Source organism: Galleria mellonella, unplaced genomic scaffold (genome assembly GCF_026898425.1).
Source record: "Galleria mellonella isolate WM207_F2 unplaced genomic scaffold, CSIRO_AGI_GalMel_v1 utg159, whole genome shotgun sequence".
NCBI lineage: Eukaryota > Metazoa > Arthropoda > Insecta > Lepidoptera > Pyralidae > Galleria > Galleria mellonella.
The window spans coordinates 2535153-2561758 of record NW_026442004.1 but is presented as its reverse complement, the minus strand read 5'-3'; the positions used below and the strand labels follow the sequence as shown (position 1 = coordinate 2561758).

General features: G+C 31.8%; 1 protein-coding gene and 1 long non-coding RNA gene across 3 annotated transcripts in view; one reads left to right on the top strand and one right to left on the bottom strand.

Moving 5' to 3' along the window:
• LOC113518840 (protein artichoke) overlaps positions 1–26606 on the top strand; it is a 116887-nt gene that overhangs the window by 64815 nt on the left and 25466 nt on the right. The gene's annotated exons all lie outside the window — the stretch shown is intronic.
• LOC128200144 (uncharacterized) overlaps positions 1–26606 on the bottom strand; it is a 43318-nt gene that overhangs the window by 2691 nt on the left and 14021 nt on the right. The window lies entirely within an intron of this gene.

The window sequence follows — 26606 nt, the reverse complement described above, 5'->3', positions numbered from 1 at the left end:
TAATATATTTTTAAATTTCTAAATTAGCATTTTAAAATATTTTAAAAATAACACTTTATATTTAAAATACCTACCACCAATTATTTTTTGTACAGAATAAGAAACGTCTAATTACATTTAAATAATTTGCTTTGATTTGACGTCAAAAGATTTCATGTAATTCCTTTGGAACTTCTGACGGAAAATTAATCTAATCACTTCGCACAATGGACTCCAACGGAGGAGCGCAACAAACCGAAAAGTTCTCACAATCATTTGTATTGATGGGAACGGTTCGTTTTAAAAATTCCGCTTCTGTATTATAATTTCATTGTTCATACTTGTAATAAAAGCCGTGGAAACGGGAAGTTTTACATACAATTTTTTTTAATAGTTTTCAAATATCTATCGTTGAATATGGTACAATAGAGATTGTGTAATTTTTTTATGCAACTCCGAATGTTCAATAAGCTAGCGGCCCATCTGATGGAAAGTGGTAACTGTTGCCTGTAGACATGAATAGCACCGTGAAGACCACAGAATATACTGTGACGCCTCATGTGTTTGCTGTTTTTGAGGACTAAGGTAGTATGTCTTTGTACCTTGTATATATTTCAATATCATATGCTCAAACAGAGGTAATGGGGGGACAATAACTCTTTATTATATTTTTATTTTGCTCAACAATTAGAAAACTTGTTGAAAGTTAACCTCTGCAAGGACTATACTGTGATGGTGAAATGTATAATAGAGGAAAAAATCCTTTAGCAATAATTCTGGCATGATCCATAACATGCTCAACATGCAGCATCACACATTTACAAAACGTAACCTTTAGGAAAGGCTTCAGAATCGATCCCATTGTAACAAAATTTTAATAAATTCAATGTAGGTCTGGCTATGCTTTGTTACATTGACACACCGTCAATGGTCTTTCTGATACCGTCAGCGATACGGCGCTGCGGGAGACAACGTCAAATTGAAAATAGAACGAGTTTGCAAGCCGATGCGTGGAAATTACACTCGTGGGGTTTCTAGCTCTTCAAAGCTATGTTACGATACAATGTCTGCGATGGTACACTTTACTGCACTTTACTGTTAAGTACTTAACCATTAAAGTTTATTTCTAGAATGTCAGAAGGGGTGACAGCGCAACAAAGCGTAATTCACCGGTACAAGAGAAGGAAATTTCTAAATTAGCTATTAACTAATAAACATTATGAGTATACTATGAACAATCAGTTTTTATTATTTAGTTTTTAGTTTGAGGAAAAGATGTTTGCATTTTCCATGCCAACGATGCTGCAAAGTCTTGTGTATATTCTAGTCTATTCGTGTTTAAGTCTTGATATATATTATTGTATTTTATAAATAATTTATATAGATATATAGCTTTTACCTGTGACTTTGTCCGCGTGTCAGGAATATGTCATGTATATGTAATCGGAATAAAAATTAGTCTTCATTTTTCTCCAGTTCTATAGTAGTCTTTATTACTCGAATGTGTATACCAAATTTCATATTGTTTGATTAAGTCGTTAAGGCGCTATCAAGTAAAAAACAAACTCATTTCATATTTATGACATATCTAAGGATAATAAAGAATTAGTTATGAATTAATTTCATAAGATATTTTATGATTGTGTTCCACATAAACACCCGGCTTCGATCGTGGCAAAGTCTGTTATTTTGATTAAAAAAATTAACTACCGAACTGATTTTTATAGAATTTCTATGGGATATGTGAAAGTATATCCTTTTAGATAAAAGTCTCAAATTGGTTTATAAATGACGGAATTATGACGTAACAAACATAAGAAATACAACTGAATTGAGAACCTACTTTTTTCATGAAGTCGATTGAAAATAATATAAAGAGTAAGTAGTGCCAGACCGAAAATGACGACAGGTATGGCATTTTTTCATGAAAGTTACTTTTTTAATACTTTAAGATTTAAAAATGACGCAAATTTGTAGTGAATGAGTAAATATAATTCCTAATATGTCTAGACTTTTTAACGCGCTGTTTTCGATATTATTTTTTGTGATGTGTTTCAAGCGTATATTGAAACTCGTCTAGACGAAGTAATTTCTTATCAAAACCTATTTCTAAATTGGATTGGTATTGTGCGTCATATTGGTACACAATACGTAAGACGTACTTGAAAAGAGTTGTATGAAGTAAGAAATTAAGGTTATCTAGAACATTTTATCTATTAATTTTATTGGATATTTTTTTAATTATTATAATATTGAGCTCGTTATAATTTACACCTATATTTTTTGTTTCAGTGTAACATAAAATGTAATAATACAAGTAAAGAATACTAGTTGTTACTATTAGTGAATATATATCTATATATAAAATAATAAACTTAATAACTAATTCATCATATATCAGCTGTAAACTGTACACTGTTGATGGTGGCCAGTGGTCGTCACGCTTTGTAGGCGGGTTGGCAACCATAATTAGGTTATTGTGATGTTTTAAGAGGGACGCTGCTGTACATTCCTCGACCATTAATTTTCTTTAGTCGCTTATTACGACACTCACGGGAAAGGAGGAGTGGCCCATTCTATATCGAGGCGATACGGCTATTATTATAATTATTAAATAATTACAATGTAATAATAATAATTATAAAATAATACTTGTACCTATTTGCCCACATATATTACAATTTATACACTATTTTAAATCGAAATGAAACTATACGTAAATGTCTATTGACATAATTATTTATAAATAGGTATCTTAGTATTTGGCTAACTGTGTATGAGCTTGTTGGCTCCATATGGTACTAGTGAAATAAGTTTCCCAATGGCACTGTGCCAGACTTAGTTGCCTTTAGAGATAATTTCAGCAAATACTATAATTAGAATAAGTACCAGACTAAATTAAAATAATAATTAAATTTATACTTCAATTTATATTTTGTTCCTTTTTTTCTTTTTTTTTTAAACTAATTATTGTATAATGCATTTATATTTTTACTAGCTTTTACTCGCGACTTTGTTGACGTGACTGGGATATGTTTACTGGTTGGAATGAAAGTAGCCTGTAGCTCACTTTTCCATCTCGAACAGTACGTGTATATCAAATTTCATAGTAATAACAAAGATAACAAAGAAACTCCTGTCGTACTTATAATATTACTAAGAATTATAACATTATATACCAGAGGAAAACTTTTTACAAATGTCGTTTGCTTGGGTACCTCTGTTCCATTCGTATTTCTACCGTGAAAAGTAAGTACAGAAGAGTACAGAGGCATTTGTCCTTAGAGACCTTAGTCTTTTGGAATAGCAACGCATGGGGGGTATCATGGCGAAGCAGTATACTAAGTTTTGTACATGCTACTGCTCATGTCTATAGGTGACAGTTATCACTTTCTATCAGATGGTTCTTTAGTTAGTTTGCCATTATAAGTTGTATAAAAAATATGTATACTAATTTACAACGAAATTATGTAAAATGTTATTCGTATAATTCAATTAGGCATAGGTGGTAGTAGGGTAGGTTTAGAATTTTATTTCACAAGAAAACTTGTTAAATGGAAATTCAAATTACGTTATTATACTGATAAATGTGTATGAAACAAACAGAGGATTAAACTCTTTTGTTTAAAAACAACGACAATTTAAAATATGTGGGTACATTTTGCGTATTTACACAAATATAGGTAGTACAAATGGTAGTATTTATTGAATTCTTATCTCGCCCGTATCGCACGAGTCTGATGTCGGAACATCGGTGCTATCGGCCCACCTTGTCCCGGATATTGCGCGGGCTACGATTGCGAACCCAGTTTGTAGGCACTTCATGCTTCCATAGTATGTACGAGATATTATTGTCTAGTTTATATACTAGAGATATATATTTTCAATGGATGAAAATGCAATGACGCATACGAGACACCGGCTATTGTATACTAGTGTACAACAGCGGGGTATTAGTGGAGGCTGAAATGATGAGGATGTAGTTCGGACAGTTGGCCCATTAAGTTAGAAATTAACCACGATAGTTTTCGAGAGGATCTCGTGGAGGTCGGTCTGATAGGGTATATTGCTAGCAATGGGGCTGTTAGACCCCATAACTGACTATCTCTTTCTCTCTAATTAGAAAATATTAGGTACAATGTATGGAAAGTGTTGCAATGTATAGGATGGATACAGTAACTTTTAATTTGGTGAAGGAGTAAAAATACAATTGATAGCGCTACTTATAATATTTGGAGCAACTGAATTGAATTAAGCATTGAAGAATTTTCGATTATTATTTAAAAAAGAGGATTATTTTTATTGTGAGTTCTATTTGTATTTGTTTTAAGAATATTTTCAAGTATCACATGTGCATGTTTCTGATTTGTGTTACGGATTTCGAACCCATTTCTACGACGCGCGCCTCGTCGTCTCAATATCCGGTGTGCCGCTCTTGACCCGACCCGCCATACAAGAATCAGCAGACATCAAATAAATATCAATCTACATAAATTCTCAAACCATGCCCCTCTTAGAGCGACTATATGCACATTGATAAATAAAAAGATATAAAAAAAAAGGATTCACATTTTCGTATACAAAATACATATTTCTTATTTCTACACTTGTATTTGCATAGCAGTACTACTATTTGAAGGGTGGAACATGGTAGTAAAATATAGGATTCCAAGGACTAACACTATAGTTTCAAAGAATGGAAATGAATGAGGAATACCATAGGCATTGTATTCTGCAATGTTCACATAATTCTGTACATTACGGAAGGTAAGCTGTCAACTTGTTCGCTATTATATATGCATACTTAGATTATTTTTACTGCGGTTGATTCTCGTTTTCATAGGAAGCTTAATCTTTCCCAATATGTTTAATAGTTTAAACAATCGTTATAAAATTTGTTATGTATGTAGTTATTTTGTTACAGAAAAATAGAAGTTACTTTGCGGACCCGGTTAATCAAAATATCTGGCAAAGTTACGGCAAAATTTACTTGCTAAATAATTGAAACAGAATTTATGGATTTTCCCCTAATTATTCCGTATACATTTCTATGCTCGACTCATAATGTCATTAATTGGCCATCTGCAAGAGGTAGTTAACATGAGAACAAAGAGAAGGTTGTTGCCACATAAGGGTCGTTAAAGTGTACACAAAATAAATTATAAACCAGTATAAATCGCGGAGAATATGTCCAGATAAGCCTTCCCGAGTTCCCTCGCGGCTATTCAACAGGAGCTCGCAAATAAAAAAAGACCGATAAGCCGCTTGGTCTAAAGAAATAGGCAATAGTCATTATCTGGATGAGTTATAAGCGAAAAAATGAATTTAGCTTTAGTAAGGAGATTTTGTAAGTTGATAAACCATTTTACGTGTTTATCTTTGAAAGATAAACATTGTAGTGTGTAAAAAATATACAATGTTTTTTGGAAAATGGATTTAAGAACAATATAACGTTAACACATAAAACTGTTCTACGACTTCCACGAGTACCTTATTTCAATTCTTTAGTGTCAAATTTTCTATCAATTTCAATTATTTCAATAATTTACATTAACTTTCACATTACATTATTAATTACAAAAACATATGTTTGTCGTTAATTTTTTTGGACAAAGTTTTGAGAACACAAGATACTTATCGGGTTTTACACGGGTCAAATAACTGGATCCATAATGTTTACAAATTTGAAATTTTGGACAGAGAGTACACAGTACACAGTCATCGACTAAGAAAGGGATTTATGAAATTCCCGCAGGAATGGGAAAGCGATATTTGAGTAGCAAACCGGCAGCGTGTCCTTCTATTCATAGTATTACATACTTAATGCGATATTCCCCTTTTGTTACGCTATGTGTTGTATTTCCATGGACTATGTAGGTTTTGAATGAAAATTAGAATAGATATAAAATATTTATATATATAAGTACAGAATAAACAAAATAGACAATAAAATCATGAAAATGGTTATCAAATTTTTAAAGTTTAAACTTTAAATCAACAATTATTATTTACAAATATTAATTTGGTAAAACACGTAATTATATTATTTATAATGTAGCCATCCTGCCATCATGGCTGCTGAACGGCTATTATGATATGATTATGTTATGATTGTTATGATATCTCTTGCCGAACATTTCTTCTCAGAGAATTTTGTCAGTAGTTGCTACGCTTATGCCCCCTGAAGACTTCTAGTTTTCATTGGATATTGTTGGGTACTTATTGATTGTACCTATCCTGTGATACATGATATACAAAAAATTCCATGATTTATATAACCGTTTGCAGGTATTAGGAATTAAACGGACACATACATACATAGATGGATTCTAATACGCAATAATTACTATGTTTTTAGGAAATGATTTAATAAATAATGTGGACAAAGTCGAGTGTATATCTAGAGACAATATATAGAAGCAGTCAGATAAGGACGCGGACAACAGACGCTGTTGATTAATTACTGATAGGATTTTAGATAATTTCAAAAGCCATTATCGGGAGCAAAAGTGGAGTCGTCCATGTCAAATAAATAAGGAGGGAAATATCTACAGAGTAATCTCCGGGGAGCTTTTCAAGAGGAATGGCGTGATTTTCTAGAATAATCGGAAATCCGCGGTTACAAGAGCCACAATCAATTTAGTGGAGGATCCAAACGATTGGATAGATATCGGACCGCGATAGTGGGATGGCATTGGTGCTCTTCAAACAAATAGTTTGAATAAATCTCATTTGAACAATTATGACATTCTGCTTTTACTGAGTTGGTAGATGTTTAGGGAGTTGTTATCTATTTAGGAATAAATTTACGGTACAGTGTTATTGATAAATCCGTATTAATGTTTTAAATAGGATTTGTTTTATAGTAGTACAAGTGACCACACCATTCTGTGCGAACACAGAAACAATATGTTCCAAAACAATTTGCTTGGAATACGATCAACCGAAAAGAGTTTTTTGATCTTAACGGTTGGCTGCATTATGCCGGGTCATTAAGTGCTTTTTCACAGTACATTTCACGTATCCGAGGTTATAGAGTGAAGGGAATACGTCACGTGAAGAAGTTTGTTATCTCTTGGCGAATGGAGATTGGTAGAATGGAGTAGGTTATAGGTTACTTTTTACTCGGATCAGTAAATATATAATAATATGAGGATAAAGTCGCGGATAGGTATTAGTCTGTATTTACTTGCTACTGCTGGTCATGTGGTACCGGCATAGAATAGGCCATCCCTTCCTTTCCCGTGGATGTTGCAAGAGGCAACTAAGGAAACTTAATAGGCGATGGTTGGGCAGCGGCGTCTCTCTTAAAATATCTTCAAAGCCTGTGTTTTTTTAATGAGTGATAATGAAATGGTAACCCCGCCTGCGCTATCGATATACACTGGCGGAAAACCAGTGGGAGATGATATGTGAGGATGAAGCAGGTTAGTTAGCTCATCGTGACGAATTCAACAAGAATTATTCACGATGGTTTCCAGAGGGAACGACGTGAAGATCGACCTGTTAGGGTATATTGCTAGCAATGGGGCTGTACTCCATTGCTAACAATCCCTTTCCCCCCGCCTATCTGTGGTTGCCAACTCGCCTGCCAGGTATGGCAACTACTGGTAAAACCCCCCAATGGGGAGGCTTATGTACAGCAGTGGACAGTTAAAGGCTATTATGATGACGATATGATTAAGTTAAAACAATATTATGAAGCTGTAATATTAGTAAGACTATGAATATAAGTAGATATTTGATGAAGTTTGAAGCGAACAATAACCCCAGTTACCAGGTTATGGTAGGAACACCTAATTAACCAACATTTAAACTGTGCTTAATGACAAAGTGGATGAGACGTTCACAAGTTACACTGCCTTGTTGGATTTCACAGAAGTTTCTCGCTTTATTTAATTAGAGTAATAAGACGGAAAGCAAAAGTGGCAATTATACGAAACGTAAGCGTTTCAGTGTTTAAAACCTTTTACGGTAAGTGTTTTAGATTATACACATCTAAATGGAGTATTGAGTGTTAAAAACATCGACTGATTATTTATTGAGATGTTCTTCGGTTTGGGAAATTTGAAAATATAGTATTAAATAAAATAATGGTTTGTGTGAATCTTTCAAAAACTTTTTCAAAAACTTTTTCAGTCTCATTTAAATAGCTTAACAGATTTGAATGAGGTTTGCTACACGGTTAGGTTTTATATGCAAATTTAACACTATATATTTTTTCATGCGGGTAAAGCGGAATATATCTAGTATAAGAAAAAACACAATACAATATACAACAGAAGAAAACTCTTAATAAAACTCTATAGTAAGCCACCTGGCTAGTGTGGAAATGCTATTTAAGTTAAAGCGTTATTATATGTAAAAGAAGTGAACACACCTAACTTTTGCTTAAAGTAACTACGCTCTTCATTATGCATAGTTTGGACTGGTCTTCCACGAAAATAGAAAATAATTTAAAAACTTCAAAGAAAAAATATCCATTGAAATTAGTTGAGACTTACTTTTTAGTTTGATTAGTTCTTGGAACTTTCTCAAAAGTCAGCCATGGTTAATTAATTTAAAAGTAAGAAATGGGGAAAGGATATTTAGTGGTAGATAGATACTAATATTTCTTTGGAGTTAGGATTGTTAATAGTTGCAACGTAAGATTCTTATTAATGTTATAAATATGAAAGTGGATATGCTTTTTGTTTTCTCATGTCGGTTTAGTTGCTCAATAAATTCTCATATAATTTGGACGAACGTCACGCGGATCAAGTTGCGGGCACAACTTAGTATTTAGTATTACTATATAATTCTTATAATCATATTTATTATTGCTATTTATTTTTTTATATTTCGAAAAATTTTACTTATATTCTTTCAGTTTTTCGTAATAATGAATCGATAAAAATCCATATATATCACGAAGAAAAGGAACCCTGTCCGCATATAAAGGAATAACCGCAATAGATGACCAGTTTCAATATCTTTTTTGGGATTGGATACGATGATAGCGTAATACTTTTAGAGGGGTTACCCGAAATGAAAGGCAATTATTTATTAGCAGTTTGTTACTTTCTACCTTTTCCCCTTATTTAGTAAAAAGATTTCTGGATTGATTTTTATTTGGATCTATTTTAATCTAAGTATATTGGTAGAGTTATACGTGAATTACATAAATACATTTAGAATATACGATAAAATACTTTAATATATAACGGACTTGTCATGTTCGGGAATTCATCTAAATTATTATTGATTGGCTGAGATAAAAAAAGCAGCTTGACCTAACATTGTAAATTATAGAAAGTAAGAAAAAATAACGGAATTATCAGAACTATTTTTTTAAATATAGAACATACAAATTAGGATATTTCTCTTACTGTGATCTATTGTAATTTTACGAGTGGAAAAGAAGATATTTCCTAGAAATACAATGTACATTGCACATTCTTAGTGACATTGTAACTACATGTACAATGTCCAAACAAACTTCAGGAACAACTGAGTTGTAAAATTCAAACATGAAACATAAAAAAATACCATTAAAGTTTTGTTTAATCCGTCGACTGTCGCGTTGTCGGCTTTCGTAATATGAAAATGAGTTTGGAAGTGCCTGCGGGCCGGCGCCAACAAACTTAGATGAGCTTCCACTTGATTTAGATTCATAGCTTTTCTGATGGCATCTGGATTGCTTACTTTATGCTTTGATGTTAGTATTGTATGATATGCCTCTATAGCGATCTCAATGGACCAAATGAAACACCCAACTATTGATTATTCTGTCAGCTTATTTTAAGAACTGCTGTGTGGTCCCGACACAGAACGAGCTACCTCTTTCTTTTCCATTTGTGTCGTACGAGGCGAATAAAAGAACTTAATGGTTTTAAGGAATGAGTAACAGCGTCGTGCATATAACATCACCAACATCTAACTGCAGTTGCCAAGTCGCCTGCCAAACGTGGCAACTACTGGCAAAATCCTCCTTATGGTTTATGTTCAGCAGTGGACAGTGAACGGCTGATATGATCATGATATTTTAAGAACGCTATATATGAGTATGTTTTTCTCTCAATTATTGGCAACGTAATAAGAAATACATACAGAAAGTAATAAGAAATATAAAAAAGTATGCCACTCGTGGCTACCAGTACGTCAGTAACAGCAGTAAAGTTCTGTAATGCTTCTATTGTCTTATACAGTTATTTCGTGACAAAGTAACTTTGACGATTTTTATGGATAGGGAGTGACGACTCACCGATAATGGATGATTGCTTGTTCTACAATCACAGTAGTCAAGTGTGGCCATACATAATATTTTCACGACATATGATGATGTGTATCATATGTGTAGGCGACTCATACGTGTACTAAAGTGTTACAGGATAAGAATAAATATTATTTGTTCTTATATTTAGAATCATATAAATAAATAGTACCAAATATATTACATGTTATCGGAAAGTACATTTTCGAATCTGTTAATAATTTAGGATGTGCTAATCCTATCCTGTTAATAATCACACTCAAGTTATATATATGCCATGGGCATTACACAACTAATAGATATTTTTGAAGGTTTTTTTTTTGTAAATATATACATATTATATGCAGATAATACCCAAATTAATATAATCAGATACAGTCATGGCAACATGGCAACAAATGTTAGTATTTTGTTAAGATGGAACTCGCAACCATTGGAAGGTGAAGCAGCGAGATGAATAAATGCATCCTCAAATCTATATCATCACATTACTCACTATGGACAAGGAATTCATCTTCACACTCTAGAACCTAAATGGTCACGTACAGCGCGGTTTCGGAGGAGCTTCGTTTCACGAACGCTATGAAGGCTATGAAATGAGTTCTTTGTTGTGGAAATTTTCTCTAGAGACTACAGTATCCTCATACTGTAGTTCTTTAAAAGCGGATTTTTCAGCATCGGCAATACGCATGCCATGTGATAACTCTGCTTTTGCAGACATTCATAGGTTACAGTGGCCGTTTATCAGATGGGCTGTATATTTATTTGCAAACTTTGTGGTATAAAATCAATTGTCATATGTATTGCAAATGGATAACTTCAGAGAAGCAGACATTTAGAATCCTAGGTGAGTTTGGCTTATTATTTTTTTATCGTATCTGTAATTGTTTGTATGAAAAAACGAGGATAGGAATAGGACATTTATGTATGAAAGAAAATGTTTGAAAAATTGTACAGAAAAGTGAAATATGAAGACTCCGATTATAAAGTTGTTCTCATCGATGCCAATATTCCGCTCAATCTCGGTTGGAAAACAAAATATGCAAATAAGTTTAAAATTTACTTCGTGACGTTGTAGATCTAAAAGATTTTTAACTTTAACTATGCTACTATATTGAAATCTTACCATATAACTATATATTTAAGTCTATATAGAGCATCGAATGTTAGAAACGTTCCAAAAAACATAAACCATTTTTAAGCGCCTACATAAAGAGTAATATTAATTCAAAATAGTTTATTAAAATTAAAATGTTTATATAAATAAGTAAAAACGACAGTTTTCGTGATGAAAATGACGAACTACAAAGTTGTACAATTAAAAAAAATGCGTAGTTGATTATTTAAGTCTCTGTAGAGAGATACTTTATCTAGATTAATTTAAGATTGACAATTGAAAGAGAATCAATATTTTATTTTGACCTAAAAAAATACTGATCAGGTTATTGCATTTGTGTGTTCAGTTTCTGTACAAATACTCGTAGAGTGTTAATAATAAATATTATTGTTAAAAACTAAGAAAAAGAGAATGATTTTATAGTGGTGTATATACACGGAGGAGGTAATAAACAATTGATTGTAGTAGTTTTTATAAGAGAGGAGTGTCTGGATAAATCGTAAAATTTTGGTTTTAAGAAGATTCAACGTCCTTCGAATTTTAGCTAGAAGCTACAATATTCGTATCTTCTATAAACATGGATTGTATTTTTAAACCTAAGATAGACACTGAAATAACAAAATACTGAATCGTGATAGTCAAAGTTAACAAAGCCCAAGAATTTACAGAGATTTTCTACAATCGAAAATTTTATTAAATATATATACATCTGTACGAGAGGCGCGTTCGTATAAACAAAGCAAAGGAAGTGTGTCAGCAAAAAGTAAAAGCAAGTGGCAAATTTTCTTTGACCTCTGATTATCCGGAAGGAAAAGCATAAGTTCGTAAGTAAATCAAATCACAATAAGAATAGCATTAACAGACGCTTAATTGCATATTTTATACATTCCACGTAATCCAAGCAAATGCTACAGGAATGAAGTCATGGATTGTTTGAAGTGTTAATGAGGGCGGCAAGAGTACTGAATGCTGAGTGTATACAGGGTTAAATTGAATACACTGTAAGCGTTTAATTAGGAATTGTATATGATGAATCTGTTAGTTAATTTTATAAAATGAGTAATTTCTTGTACTATATAAAATTATTCTTCTTACCTTCTTTGTACAAGTATAGGATTGTACGTATTAATATACGTACGTAAACATAATTGTTTAACTATTCTGTAGAATACGCACTTATTATATTGTAATGAAAAGACCACAATAAAAAAAAAAACCACATCCGGTAGCTCAATCATATATAACAGCGGGAAAAAGATTATTAGCCATGAGGTCTAATTGACTCATTGCCAATAATACACCCTATCAGGTCGATATCCACATGGTTCCCCCTGGAAACTATCGTGGTTAATTCTAGTGGAATTCGTCACGATGGGTTAACTGACCTGCTTGCATCATTACCTATCATCCCTTACTGGTGCCCCGCCATCGTACATCGATAGCGCAGGCAGGGATACCATTTCATTATCATCATAACAAAAAAAAAAAACATATTGCACGAGAGAGGTACCCTATAAAATAAACTTTTTATAAAAACTTGAGCACGAGTGTCTACCTACATATACTACAGATACGAAATCCTAAGATATTTTTAATAGAAGTCTTTTTTTATATGAATTCGAATGGCCTTCAAGCTGACGGATCATCTATAAAATAGTAACTGTCGCCTATAGATATGAACAGCTCTATGGATAACATAATAAACGTTGACAAATTTCTCAAAATTTACAATTTTTCCTAATATTTCCCCATGATAAAAATGGGAACTACAAAAATACACTCATCCCATTATTGTATGTAGCTTTGAAAATATGAAAGTACCAAATTGTTTATAATATTCTCATCAATGTTTATTGAAGAATTTCGTTTCATGAATACTGTTGCTGGATTTCGGATTGTTATACCTTTTCCTTACATCTTGTTTATTTATTATGCAAAGCAATTTGCTTGTTCGCGCGTGTGACCTACTCACGACATTTTTTCGGGGCGGGTTCTGTCACCTGAGGTCTCTGATCCCTGATAATCACTTGCTTATGTTTTGACATATTAAATATACGAGGACATGTTTCGGATACTTTTCCTTTTTGTTGGTATTGGATTTACTTTACTGTTAAAAAGTCAATGTATGTTCGATATAAATATATTTGTTAATATATAACAATTTTAAGACAGTTTTTAATCGACGTTTATGAAAAGATTGATGAATGTGGAGGAAGCGAAAGAGGTTTGTTTGAATCGAAGCATTTGGCGTTCCATTGTTTCTGGCTACCGCAATGGGAGATGGGCGTGACAAATATTATATGTAAGTGTGTATATAATTTTTAAACGTTTTTAATGCAATTTTGTAAATGTGTATTGTTTTTTTCAACTTTTTTTATTCTGATAAGAAAAAATATGGTATAAGGTGGTGAAGGTAAAATAATGTAAAATAATGTTTATCAACTTCAAATATTTTGAGTAATTTATTTTGTTATCTTATTATCTGGCGATGGAGTAATGAAGTATTATATCCGTGCGGTGCTTCTTTTTTCACCCTCAGGATGTCGTAAGCGGGAATAAAGCACCATACATCAGAGGAAGAGGAGAAAAACTCGAAATAAAACTATGGGTTTGCCCAGGGCCGTAATAGTAGGGTAATATCTTTCTTTAATGGCGGGGAACTTATGCCCAGTTATGGGGCGTTAATGGTTATGGTATATTGCTCATTTAAATTGCTTTAAGTATTTTGTTACGAAGAGGTGTCTATGTGTGTAGCTTTCTGTATGTTCTTACGAAGTGTTTAAAACTGAGCACCTCTCTATCTATCGCGTAAGGCTTAACCATACCACAGATAATACTATGCTTTACAAATGGTATGAGAAAGGGAATTTTTTGTTACCTCTTAGTGCCATAATGGCTTAACTAATCACCATGAAGTACGCATAGTATTTGTACAGAACATAGGTTACTTTTATCCCGGTAAATCAATATATCCTAGTCAAGGGAATAAAGTTAGTAGCCAGTAAAAGTAAGTCTTATATATTTGTAATTGAGACACATTTCTGTTTAGATTCATTTCAGTTATTACGGACATATAAATTCTTATTAATATTATCAATGTGATAGTGAGTTTATTTGTTACTTCTTAGCGCTTTAACCGATCATTATCAGATTTGGTATACATGTATTATACAGGATGGAGAAAGACATATGCATTTTATCCTAATCAGTGAATATATCTCGGTCACGGATGAAGTCGCGGGTAGAAACTAGTATGTCTATAATTAATCTGTGCTATCAACAATTTACCTAAATTTGTCTTATTCGATTAAAGTTAGAGTCGCTCAGTGAGTTATGGAGCGGGCTATGGGTGAAAAAATAAAACTGTATCGAGGCCCGGCAGTGTGTCTCCATAAAAACTTTATGTTCCGTGAAGTGGACGGCTCTCTACTAGAGCATGGACCGCACAAACGTTACTTAGCTCTGATGAACAAATTGTGTTGGATTTTTTTTCAGCTGTTTAAAGGAGAATAGAAACAGCTTGACTTCGCTACTGTATAACATCTGTTGTAGAGAAATTGGTTGCTATCTAAAGATGAACAGGATTTGTAGCTTTCTTTTATTAATATTAGATGAAATTCTTATAGTAATGATTTGATTATTTCGCAATACAAGAATAATTTGTTATTGGTTTCTTGAGCGGAAGTGGTTTACCAGAGGGAAATTTTGTACAGAAGTCTTCTGTTTAGGTATTTCTGTCCCACTCGAGGTCTGTCGTAAAGTAAATGTGCTTATAGCATACTGCTGTCTCGGTTTGAAAATTGTAAAATGTGACATTATAAAATACTGAGATATTATATTGTAACCCTTAGGAACGGCAACGTATGAAAGGCATAATGGTATTACAGACTATTCAGTGAATACCTCTATGGTGCTGTTAATGTCTGTAGGCGACAGTGAATACTTCCATCAGGTAAGTTATTACTTTGTATAACATTTTATATTACATAAAACACACTTTAGTATAGTCTAAAGAGCAAAACAATATGTACAAATAAATAGTGAGAAACAAGTATAAATTTCGATTTCAAATAAAAATTCACAGGACACGAAATAAGAGCTATTGAAAATTCAGCACACATTTTTCCTTCAAATTCCTGACAGCAGTATTGTATATGGAATAACAAATTCTGTGAAGACGACTCTCATTAGGTTTCAGCTGAACGTGTTAGTCTCACGCAAGTGTAATAAACATTTTGTATACACTATTTTGATCGGTCTGATAACTTAAGTATCTTATTTTCATTAGCTTACTTTTGTAATAATAGATGCCATATTATGGGGAAAAGTACTAGTAGGTATCTTGTTTACTCATCAGTCTTGGCTTTATTATTTTGACTTTCAAAAGTTGTGTTGCTTCTACGTCTTTATATGTTAGTGAAATGAGAGTTTCTTTTAACTTTTTTCTCCCTTTCTTTTACTATATAATATATAAAGAGCTATATGTTAACGTAATAGATTAATACTATAAAAGTGAATTGATTTTTTTTTTCATAAATTGTTTGTTTATTATTTCTTGGAACCATAACAACCTTAACCTATATGTACGAAATTTGGTATATGCTTAGTAAGTATTTGGGATTGAGAAGGACATAGGCTACTTTTTATTCTGATTAAACAATATATTTCTGTTACGCAACAAAGTATATATTTCGTAACATAATTTCGTAACCTGAACAAATAAGAATATAAAACATTATTTGTCTCTATATAAGTACATATTTAAAGGTTTTGTGTGTATTTGAGTATAAAAATTCATTGAAATTTGTTTAGCCTGTAAATGAAAGTGTCTGATTTGATTTGATTGAGTAACAAGCATACAAACAACTTGATAAATTTTTACATCTATAATATTAGGAGATAGAATGCAAGAATATGTGAAGTTACGATATAAATTTATTTATGACTTCATTATATTACGAGTATCATTGTTCAAATATAAAATATTTATAGAATTTGTTAACATTATTTCTGTCAGTGGTATGAAAAGTTTTATGCAGCTTTATCTATTGCAATCTGCCCCGTTTTTTTGTTTGATAAGCTTCGCTTGCTCAAGGATCCAATGGCATATTTTGTTTGCTGACTTTAAAAGCTCTGACAGTGAATTGCTCAATCCAGCTATTGTATGAAAGAGGGTTTTTGTACTAAAACCGTAAATTTCTTTTGGTCGTTTAAGTTATAATAAATACGAGTCTTGATAAAACCCATATTGACGGCATTAATAACTACAAGGCTGTATTGATTAGGTAGTTTACCCCAATGATATCTGTAATATTTACACAGAAATTTACATATATAAACATTCGATGCCGCTATAAATCTATAATTATCTACATACAACATTGAATCACATGCAAATAAAATTCCTTCGAATCTTTTATTTACTACTATTTGGTAATAGTGATTTTTACGATATTTTCACAAGGATCAAGAAGGCATTCCATTATTATCTCGAGATTGTGTAGGTATAAGATCAAACCCATTTGAATTTTAAAAGGTATTATGGTATTATAAACAGTATGCAACCATCTCTCAGCCTCATTTGAACAATAATTATCCATTTTGTTCAATAATTGTATCAATTATTTTTAAATACTTATATACGTTTCATTAAATTTTAGATTTTTTATGTTATATAAGAGACAGGAATTAATATGTTGATTAAGGTAAATTATGGTAATTTACCTGAAATATCACTACTTATATTTAATTGTTTTAACTATCTCTGAAATTAATCAATAAAGCTTTCTATATTTAAATTATCTAGTGTCTGTAATCTAGTTTCTGAGATCCAAGACAATGTTAATATCTTTTTATTTAACTATTATCTATGTTATAAATTGTTGAACTTGTATTTCTAATTAAAATTACTCTTAGTAGGCGCCAGAGTTCTATAACAATATTCGAGTTGAAATGAACAAATTATTAATATTGTTTGTGATTATAGGAATTAATATTTAAATCAGCAAGAAAGTTAAAATTAAAATAATCGTCATTATGATTGTAATTTCGTTTAGAATAATTAGAGGTAGTCAATAAATAAACTGTACGAAAAACTACATGCGTACCACCCATCAATTTCCTTAATATTTACTTAAAATATGTTATTTAAAGATTGTGCCAAATTGCAAGTTAATTATGTGTATGTGGGAAGAGGAAATTTGGCATTTGGGACCTCTCTGCCTATCTCACAACTCCTAATCCAAGACCTGACCTGAAGATAGGTCATTGAAGGTATAAATACATTACAGTTTGTGAAAAGAATTGGTTTTATATACATATTGACGAGGAAGATTACAGACGTGCTTTATCACGGATATACGTCGAAGAACGTTGTCTTTGAAAATTAATTTCATTGTTTACACGATAGAAAATCCTTGGAGAAAGTGCCGGTTCAAGGTTCAACTAAATCAGCGTACCGATGAAAATAAAAGCGAGGAGGGAGAAAATATGTAAAAATAAACCAGTATAATACCGCAGTGTATAAATAGTTCTAATTTTGATGTCAAGTTGAGAGTGGGACAGAGCTTCTTACAAGCGTCAGATCAATTATTAAGAAGACAAAAAAAAAACATCTGTAAGCTAAGAATACAGATAATAATATAACACCAGAGGGAGACTTTGTACAAAAGTCGATTGCTTGGGTACCTCTATCCCATTCGTGTTTCAACCGTGAAGCAGTTGTTTTTGCATGGCTGTGTTTCGGTTTGAAGGGTGGGATATGGCGTGAATTTACTGGGTACAGAGGAATAACACCTGAGTCCTTAGGAATGGCAACGCATGGGGGGTATCATGGGCGAAACAGTATACTCTGTTATGTCCATGGTACTGCTCATGTCTATAGGCGACGGTTACCACTTTCCATCAGGTGGGCCGTCACCTTGTTTGCCATTCTAAGTTGTATAAAAAAAAAAGATAAATACACTAGTATTAGGTACTATTATTACATGGCGGGAGATAATAAGCTCGTGTAACGAAAATATTAAAATGAATATTGTATCATTTAAATGTTAAATACACGTGTTTTTTTAGTATATACAATATTAACATCTGAAAACATTTAAAATCGGAAAAAAATACTGGCAATCTGCAGAATAAGGCAAAGTGAAATTTACGTATACGATTTGTCTGTAAAAGTGTACAGGAACAGGCGTATAAACTACGTGGAACTAAATAGCCGCAATGCTAATAAATACACTTTGCAACTCCAGTGGAAACGATTGTGAAGTAATGCGCTAACATGTAAACGAGTTTGTTTTAATTGAAATTCTAAGCAACCATATACATAGTTTGTATCAATGAAAATTTACATTTTGGATTGTTTTGAATTGAATGTTTTAATCGGGCCAATATATATATATATATATATATATATATATATATATATATATATATATATATATATATATATATATATATATATATATATAATTCACTAATAATGATGTTTATTTATTTATCATTAACTCTAACCCTTCTCCCTGAAGGAGATGTTAAGATTGCAGTAATTTTCATATTCGCCAGACCAAAACATAGTAAAGCTTTTGTGGTAGTTTAATTTTTCGCCACACCAATAGTAAACCAGAAATTGCCGCTTCACTGCGGGAATATGCAAAACAGTGTTGCATATTTAAGAGAATCATCCAAAACTCTATCACCTGGTCTATTAGTAGTTATTTTACAGTTTGGTGCAACGAGTGTAGGTGTATACTCGTACCTGTTGTGCAGGGGAGGGTAAAGTTTTATTTTAATTTGATTTTAAGAAAATTTAATAATTGCTAAATCATTAAATTTTCTCAATTGACTTCAAAAAGAAGAATGTTCTCAATTCGGTTGTATTTTCTTGTGTTTGTTACCTCATAACCTGTTACAAACCAAGTGGGATTTTTTTTTCTGAAAAGAGATACTTACATATTAGTCCCATAAAAAAATTGTCAAAATTGGTTAGATAGTTTAGATTTTAAATTGAAATTGTTGTATTGATTTAAAAACTAAAATACTGAAACGAATCCCGTTGGGTTCGCCACAATGGACGTCGGTATTTTTTCTTATCTATTTCTCATCTTATATTATCATTTGATATATTATATGAATAAAAAAATATTTTATATCTACATTAATCTGTTTATTTACATTAATGTAGATATAAATCTGTATGATTGTACAAGACCATATAATTATTGTATTATAGAAATAGAGAACGATTCGCTCAGTCGCACTGTTTTAATAAGCTATCTGACACGATTACGGACAATGAAATAATATGCTTGATCCTTGTTTACGCATTGTAGTTAGTATTCTTATTTTGTATTTATTTTTAAATTATTATTTTTATTTATATCTCTTTAAAACAAAAAAGTTTGTAAATAAAAAAAATCCACAACAATGTTTATACACATTCAGATATTCGAATGCAGTAGAATATCTCGTTTCGCAAAAAAGCCTGCCTGACAGGGAGTGGAAATTGTACTCTTACGTAGATAGGAAAAGCTTTTATATTTGTTTATAAACTGAGTACGATCGTTAGAATTATAAGTTTTGTTACTAACATGGTTTAAAAATTAAGACGTTGATGTAATTTCGTAAGTTGATTAATAACTATCTATATAATCGATTGGTTATTGTTTCAACACTGTATCATATACAATACAATCTTCTTATCTATCTACAAATCCGAATATTACACCTGTTTCTTACGGTATAGGTAAGGAATTAGAGAGAAGAGTGGGCTTTATAATTTTTATATTTTTTGTATTTTACAATTTATAAATCCATCTATCATACAAGTGTGCTATTCTTAAAAAAATTTACTTCTGTAATTCTCAGTCTACATTTTCCTAGGTACAATTTTTTTGCTTCCACCGTTTGTTTATTATTACGTTGTTGCTTAAGACTTTTTCTCGTTTTTATCCAATAAATAAATCCATATCAATCGAAGGAAGAGATAATTTATTTTATTACATAACATTTAAAATCTACGATTATATTAAAAAAAAAAAATAGAAGTATGAAGTAAGGCATGAACTGCTTTGTCGATCGAACGCATATTATTACAATTCAGAGGTCAGTAGAAATAGCAAAATCTGTTGTTATTTAGCTTTTTGACGCAATGTTCTCGAAAGTTATCGTAGATAAGAAGGAATCGACAAAGCTTGTTTGTTGTTTGTATTGACGATTCGGCTCGTAGATATTTGGATCAAAAATAGAATATCAGCCTACAACAGTATTTTATTTGTATTGTATTTTCTAGAACGTATAATATCTATAAGATAATAATATAGAATAAATCAATATTAAATGTGTAGGTACTATAGTATATATATCAATCGATATCGATAGTATATATTCTATTAAAATAAGTTTGTATGTAGACGGAAAGATCACTTTCAGACCAGAGGGAGACTTTGTACAAAAGTCGTTTGCTTGGGTACCTCTGTCCTATTCATCTTTCAACTGTGAAGCAGTTGTGTTTCAATGGCTGTGTTTCGATTTGAAAGGTGGGATATGGCAGTGAATTTACAGGCTACAGAGGAATAACGCCTGAGTCCTCAGGAATGGCAACGCAAGGAGGGTATCATGAGCGAAACAGTACACTCTGTTATGTCCATAGTACTGCTCATGTCTATAGGCGACGGTTATAACTTTCCATCAGGTGGGAATGATGATATCAAAATTATTAAATTTTGATAACATTTGCACTTGTATTAACTATGTCAATATATGTAGCATATTTTTTTATTTAATTCTACAAAAACATTATAAAACCAAATTCATATCAACATAAATTGTATACTCGTATTAAATTACTAAATCACAGAGCTCTCGATCCCTACATTACCAACTTATAACGTAAAAGCCGATTCTGAAAGCAGACACGTATTGCTACGGCATATATCTCGTACCCTTTGAATCCTGATATCTTCGACCGCATGAGTGAGTCCTACTAAACGTATAAATAGCTATGGAGCAGGAATTGATGCGCGCCGTCCTTTACAACGTATTTACAATGGTATCTACATGAAAAGCTATTGTGCATGAGCCCCAGTTTATAGTATGCAGTTCCAAGTAAATACAATTTGAGATATAATATATTTACTAGTCATTATCGTCATCATATCAGCCGTTAACTCTCCACTGCTGAATATAGGCCTTCTCCTATTGGGAGGTTTTGCCAGTAGTTGGCATGCTTGACAGCCTTTGGTGATGTTTAAAGAAGGACGTTGCTGCCTATTCTTCGACAAGTAAATTCCCTTTGTAGCCTCTTACGACAGATACGGGAAAGGAAGAGGCCCATTCTGTGTCGGGACCACAGGGCTTATTTTTTATACAACTTAGAATGGCAAACAAGCTGACAGCCCACCTGATGGAAAGTGGTAACCGTCGCATATAAACATGAGCAGTATCATGGACATAACAGAGTATACTGTTTCGCCCATGATACTTCCCATGCGTTGCCATTCCTGAGGACTGAGGTGTTATTTCTCTGTACCCAGTAAATTCACGCTATATCCCACCCTTCAAACCGAAACACAGCCATGCAAACACAACTGCTTCACGGTTGAAACACGAATAGGACAGAGGTACCCAAGCAATCGACTTTTGTACAGTCTCCCTCTGGCTACTTACTAGTATTTAGGACAATATCATATAAAGCTATATGTTAATTCATCTATTTATATTAGAGTGTCGCTTTCTAGTGTGAAGAGTTTCGTTAGCTTACAGGATACTATCTTTATTGAAATTTCGTTAAGTATTTAAAGCAAATAATTGAAATGGATCTTAATTAAACATTTATGAGGAACCATTAAGAGGGTTTATACCACATGATTGGCACTGTCTGTATAATCTGTCAAAATTCAATCATAATTAAATAATGTTATACATTTGTCAATGATAAAACATTAAGTAAGAAAGTAATAAAATTAATTAATTAATAATATTATTTTTTTCTCTCATTGCATTGGGTTGGCTGGAAGAGATCTCTTTCTGAAATAAGCCCACTCTTGCTAACAAATTGTTAAACTAATAGCTGTATCTTTTTTTTAAGTGTAATAAAGAATATATATTAAAATTATAACTGAAATTGGATTTTGGCGGTAAAAATATTGTCAAACTTTAAAATCAAAATACGAATTAGTTATTACATTTTCAATTACTAGTAGTGTAATCATCATTTTGTACCGTATATACTCGCCATAGATAAATAGATATTACTGTAAGTAACTTTTTACCATCTTCCTTCATTTTCCGATTTTCTGTAATATTTGTAACAAGAGCATTTTTTTCTTTCTATCGTTTATTTCGATTTATTTTATTTCTATATAATAATTTATACCGCCTCTGCCATCCCTTCCTTTGGTGTTGAAAGAGGCGACTAAGGGAATAAAGTCGAGGAATGGATAGCAGCGTCCATCTTAAAATATCACCAAAGCCTAACTGCGGTCTTTTTACTTTCATCATTAGTATCATAGTATTTTGATTGAATTTCTTAAACACGTACAGTGAAATTAATTAAAACAGTGTCAAGGAAAGTCGATAAGTAAACTTGCGGCCTTAATGGGCTCCTTAGTAATATGGGGTGTCGTATAAAATAGGCACGTAATTACTTTTGTAATTAAAAATCTCAGTTCGGATTGGATGGAAATTTAGATTATTACAAATTCATAGATTTTATACGAGCTTTAACTAGTTGAGTGTTTACAGGGACGTTGAGAATAAACAGCGGGCAACATTGATGAGATAAAGTTTGCTTCTATTAAAATTCTCGATGAAACATAAATAAGGTTGATGTTTGAAAATAGGTGAAAGGTTTATTAGATGTATATAAATAGATGAATTGATATTGAGTTTCAATATATATCATATTTCTAGAAAATTATACAAAAGTAATATCGAAACAGGGATTTTTTTAAAGAATGAAATATTTTTAATCAAGTAAAACGACCATTAAAAAATTTAACATTTTTGAATAGTAATTTTTCATTACCGCCCATTTGGAACGCATTTTTAGCCTAGAAGAACGGACAAGAAACTCAGTTGTTGCATTTTTCAAATAGTTAAACTATTTCAAAAATGCGAGTTTTTGGTAGTGAGTAGCTGAGTTATTTAAATAATGCATTTGTGTGAATACTAACTACTAAGCAATATTATTATAGCTTTTCATTTAAAACATATAGTATATAATTAAAACAAAACAATAAAATAAATCAGTTGCAGTGACTAGAGCAGACCAGACCCTATAGGCAGCACACGTTCATGAATATTCCAGATGAGCTAGCAATCATTACGCTTAACTATAGTTATATTTTAGAGAAATCAATAACCCGGCCACGCCATCACCTGTCTGGACATTTTAGTGAACATGACTTACTTAAAGTCCTCAACCACGTCACAAAGCCAAATTAAAATAATTTCATACTACATAACAGTTAAAGTTAATAAACTTATTTAAAAATCAATAAATATATATTTCAATTCGTCTTGTCTTAATTCTTAATAGAATAATATTGTTTTGGATACCTATTATTTTTTATCTTCTTTGGTTAAAAAACAGTAATTTATCAGGGTTTTTTTAAAAAACTTATGGTAGGTCAAATTGATTATATTTGTGTAGTAAAACAGGATGTATCGGTTATATGCAACTGGACAATAGTAATTAAAAAAAAAATACTACGTTTGTCGTTTCCGACAATCGTTTTCGAGTGATGTTTGATTACGTCTCCGTGTTTTGTCTTGCACTAAAGGCCATAGCTCGTTTGTTGGACAGACGTCCAGTTAAAGATGAAAATGTAAAAAATGATAATAAATTATATCAACATAATGTATCGAATATAGGAGGGTTATTTAGATACGCTATTCAGTTTTCTAGAGCAGAGGTTTTTTAAGATAACGGAACGCCCAACAAATACCTTTTATTTTATGCAGCCCCATATCAAATGATTACAAATCAAAAACACTGTAATTTAAATAAGAACAAACACTTTTATTAGAAATATTTTCAAAGTATAGCACTTTTACTGTTTTACAATGGAATTGTTTTACTGTATAAATAATTTCGCAGATCCCTGGTGATATTACGGAACCCACTTTAGGAATTGTTGTTCTAAAGAACAAAGAGGTGACATTACAAATCACTGCAAGTAACATATACTGTCCATGTACTAACCATTTATATTTGTTCTCTCAACTTTTGAGTAGTATATAACTATCGTGATAGTAGTAAAAGTTTTATGTCCAGAGAATCGTGAGATGTACGAGTAGCTATAAATGTAACGTGCCGTCGTGTTAAATTGCAAGCAGCAGACGGTAATGATTGAACCTCGGTTAGACTGGGGTTCAATATGTTGGCCAAGTTTCAGTCGATATCGAAGGAATGCCTAAATTTATGTAGATTGCAAGTTGTCCTTAAATAGTGTATCCAGTAGTGTTAGTAAGATAGGTACTTACTTATTTAATTATTGAAAAAAATATTTTTGCTAAAAATAAGAAGTAGTAAATAAATGGATATCTTAAATTATTTTTTTATAATAATATAGATTTTTAAAGCAAATATTGTGCACGAAATAATAACTTCACTTGTACGCAATTGAAAGACACTCAAACTGTCAAATAATTAAAATTTATAATAATCACACATTCTAGTTAACATAATATAAAGATGTCGTTTGAATACTAAATCGAGTGAAATGGTCGGGCGACTTAACTATGTAGGCGGGCGGGTACTTTTGAATATATTCGCAATCTACTAGAATTCTAGTCACGATGTTTAGTTAACAGTTTCGGAAAAATCATATCAACCATGGGGTCTACCGCGAAATCTAATTTCGAAGTTTCCGACCGAAATTTAGTGCTGCGTACGCATAACACGTTCATATCAAAATAGTACTCGTACACGGGTGAGTGATACTTTGTTCGTAGCAAATCCTTTCATGATGTATTCGAATGACATTTATTATTTTGAAAATAAATATTTTGTAATTTTAATGCCTAATTCGTGTTTCGATTAATTCTGAAATTTTAGACAAACTTTCATGGTAGATGGATAAAAAGTTAGTACATATATTTTAGTAATTTATATATGATATTGAAATCTTGTTATAATTATTACTTTTTTATTATTGGTATAAAATCCTAAAGCTGATATAGACTATTTTTATACTTGGTACTGTCGCAAAATTTACATTGAAATTAAACATCTGGGCTTAAAAAAGACTTGTTTTAATTCATTGAGACTGAAAATAAATAGTAAAAAATTTATTTCTAATCTCATATAACATGGAGACGGATAAATAAATGCGTTCCGTCTCTTTGCGTCTTTTATCGCATATATCATGGGGAGTGTTCAGAGGAATTGTTCGGATTAATACCAGCTGCTGAATTTCATCACCGTTCAACCCGCCACAAGCTAAAGTTTCATCCAGATAGATTAGTGGCGGTTCTCCACCGTATGTTTCCGTAAGCATTTTCTACCACGCGCAATCATAGTACGAGTATGAAATCAATTCCGAGCCGCAGTATTATTAAACTGATACGATATTGAAACATTCAAGAAAAGAGCATATTCCTCTAAGATTTGCGAGTGAGCTGTATAAGCATAAATTTGCCTTCTATTTACAAAAATACTTGGTTTTTTTTTTTAATATAAAATGGAACAATAATGTTATTAATATATAATTACAAATTAATTACATTTTAATATTATTTTTATGTGTACCATATGTATCTTTTTTATTGATTTATTATCAGACATAATAAAACGTAAAATTCAAATGTTACGAGCAAATATTTCTAACTTGGCCCTTTTACTATATATCAAGTCATGAACTAGTTCAATACAATGTCGAAATATTAACTTGCGCAAGCAAAACTTCGCCTAATACAATCTTAAAGCAATTAATATGTAATTACGGGAATAATCAAACAGTTTGATGAGAATGCGACCAGAACTAATATTTGAACATCATTAGTTTTGCAACAAATTAACGCAGCGCGAGAACATAGTAACTAACAATGCCGATATACAAAGTTGTTACAATTAAGCAATGGATCCGGTTTTTGTTATATTTGATGTTTATGAAATCCGAAATTTGATAGTCACAAAAGCGACGTGGTCGATATCGTTGTTTGTTGAAAAGTGAAATTGTTAATTGATTATTTCGTAGCATTATTTTGTGTTCGAGAAAGGTTAATGAATTATTACGCTATTGTGTTATAATGTAT